The 2,677-nt window shown below is 45.7% G+C and overlaps 1 long non-coding RNA gene across 1 annotated transcript in view; it reads left to right on the plus strand.

The window, feature by feature from the left end:
* LOC105541070 overlaps window positions 1-2,677 on the plus strand; it is a 26,707-nt gene that overhangs the window by 18,897 nt on the left and 5,133 nt on the right. Inside the window, exon 2 of the long non-coding RNA XR_001006292.1 lies at window positions 2,079-2,252. This is a non-coding gene — a long non-coding RNA (uncharacterized LOC105541070). The remainder of the gene's footprint in view (window positions 1-2,078; window positions 2,253-2,677) is intronic.

The raw sequence follows: 2,677 nt of genomic DNA on the forward strand, positions 1-2,677 counted from the left end.
ATCTTGGCTCACTGCAAGCTCCACCTCCCAGGTTCATGCCATTCTCCTGCCTCAGCCTCCCGAGTAGCTGGGACTACAGCACCTGCCACCACGCCCGATTAATTTTTTGTATTTTTAGTAGAGACGGTTAGTGTTAGCCAGGATGATCTTGATCTCCTGACCTCGTGATCTGCCCACCTCAGCCTCCCAAAGTGCTGGGATTACAAGTGTGAGCCACCGCACCTGGCCTTGTTTTTTTTGAGATGGAGTTTCACTCTGTCACCCAGGCCAGAGTGAGGTGGCATCATCTCAGCTCACAGCAACCTCTGCCCCCAGGGTTCAAATGATTCTCCTGTCTCAGGCTCCTGAGTAGCTGGAATTACAGGCACCCACCACCACTGCCAGCTAATTTTTGTGTTTTTAGTGGAGACGGGGTTTCACCATGTTGGCCAGGCTGGTCTAGAACTCCTGACCTTAAGTGATCCACCTGCCTCAGCCTCCCAAAGTTCTGGGATTACAGGCATGAGCCACAGTGCCCAGCCTCCATTGTATGTTATTTCTTTTTTATTTATTGCTACTTTTAAGATCCTTTCTTTCTCCTTGACCTTTTGGAGTCTGATTATTAAATGTCTTGAGGTAGCCTTATTTGGATTAAATCTGCCTGGTGTTGTGTAACGTTCTCATATTTGAATATTGGTATCTTTCTCTAGGTTTGGGAAGTTCTCTGTTATTATCCCTTTGAATAAACTTTCTATTCTTATCTCTCCCTCTCTACTGCCTCTTTAAGGCCAATAAATCTTAGATTTGCCTTTTGGAGGCTCTTTTCTAGATCTTCTAAGCATGCTTCATTCTTTTTTATTATTTTTTACTTTGTCTCCTATGACCGTGCATTTTTAAATAGCCTGTCTTCAAGCTCATTAATTCTTTCTTCTGCTTGATCAATTCTGCTGTTAAGAGACTCTGATAGATTGGTTACTGTGGCTCATATCTGTAATCCTGGCATTTTGGGAAGCTGAGGCAGGTAGATCACTTGAGTTTACAAGTTCAAGATCAGCCTGGGCAACATGGTGAAACCCTGTCTCCACCAAAAATACAAAAGGTTAACCAAGCATAGTGCTGTGTGCCTCTGGTCCAACTACTCAGGAGGCTGAAGTGGGAGGGTCACTTGATCCCAGGAGGTAAAGGTTGCAGTGAGCCAAGATTGCACCACTGCACTCCAACCTGGGTGACAGAATGAGACCCCATCTCAAAACAAAACAAAACAAAACAAAAGAAGAGAGAGAGACTCTGCTATATTATTCTTCAGCATGTTCCTTGCACTTTTCAACTCTAGAATTTCTGCTTGATTCTTTTTAATTACTTCAATTTCTTTGTTAACTTTATCTGATAGGATTTTGAATTCCTTTCCTGTGTTATTTTGAATTTCATTGAGTTTCCTCAAAACAGCAATTTTGAATGCTCTGTCTGAAAGGTCACATATTTCTGTCTCTTCTTGATTGGTCACTGGTGACTTATTTAGCTCAATTGGTGAAGTAATGTTTTCTTGGATGGTCTTGATGCTATGGAGTTTGTTGGTATCTGGGCATTGAAGAGTTGGGTATTTATCGTAGTCTTCGAAGTCGAGGCTTGTTTGTACTAATCCTTCTTCAGAAGACTTTCCAGGCATTCAGAGGGACCTGGGTGTTGTGATCTAAATTTTTGATCACAGCAGCCATATCTGCATGAGGGGACACCCCAAGCCCAGTAATGCTGTGAATTTGCAGACTTGTGGAGGTACTGCCTTACTGTTCTTAGACAGGATCTTGAAAAATTCACTGGATTACCAGGCAGAGACTCTTGTTCTCTTCCATTACTTTCTCCCAAACAAATGGAGTCTCTCTCTGCTGAGCTGCCTGGAGCTGGGGGTGGGGTGACATACGTCCCCCTATGGTTACAAACACTGGGACTATGCTGGTCAGGCCTGAAGCCAGCATGGCAATGGGTCTCAACCAAGGCCCTCAGTAACCTCTGCCTGGCTACCACCTATGTTTGTGCAAGGCCCTAAGGGCTCTACCATTAGCAGGTGGCAAAGCCAGCCAGGCTTGTGTTCTTCTCTGCAGGGTAGCACATTCCTCCTGTTCCCAGGTGGGTCCAGAGATGTCTCCTGGGAGCTGGGGCCTGGAGTTCTATTCTACTGTGACTGAGCTTGTACCCAGGCTACAAGATGATATCCCACTCTTCCCTCCCCTTTCTACAAGTAGAAGAGTCTCTTCTCATAGCCACCATTGTCCCAGGTGAGTACTGCCTGGCTACTGCTGTTCACTCAAGACCCAAAGGCTCTTCAGTCAGCTTGCAGTGAATGCTTCTGGAAATAGGACTCTCCTTTCAGGGCAGTGGGCTCCCCTTTGGTCCAGAGCAGGTCTAGAAATATCGTCCAAGAGCCAAGGCCTGGAATCAGGAAACCTACGAGCCTACCTGGTGCTCTACCAAACTATGGCCAAGCTGGTACCTAAGCCACAAACGAGGTCCCTTTTATTCTTTTTTTTTTTTTTTTTTTTTTGAGACGGAGTCTTGCTGTGTTGCCCAGTCTGGAGTGCAGTGGCCGGATCTCAGCTCACTGCAAGTCTTACCTCTCCTTTTCTCAAGCAGAAGGAACCTCTCCCCATAGCCGCTATAGTTTCAAATGTGCTGGGTTACACCTGAAGCCAGCACATCTCTG

The sequence above is a fragment of the Mandrillus leucophaeus genome, unplaced genomic scaffold (assembly GCF_000951045.1).
Source record: "Mandrillus leucophaeus isolate KB7577 unplaced genomic scaffold, Mleu.le_1.0 Scaffold231, whole genome shotgun sequence".
Lineage (NCBI taxonomy): Eukaryota > Metazoa > Chordata > Mammalia > Primates > Cercopithecidae > Mandrillus > Mandrillus leucophaeus.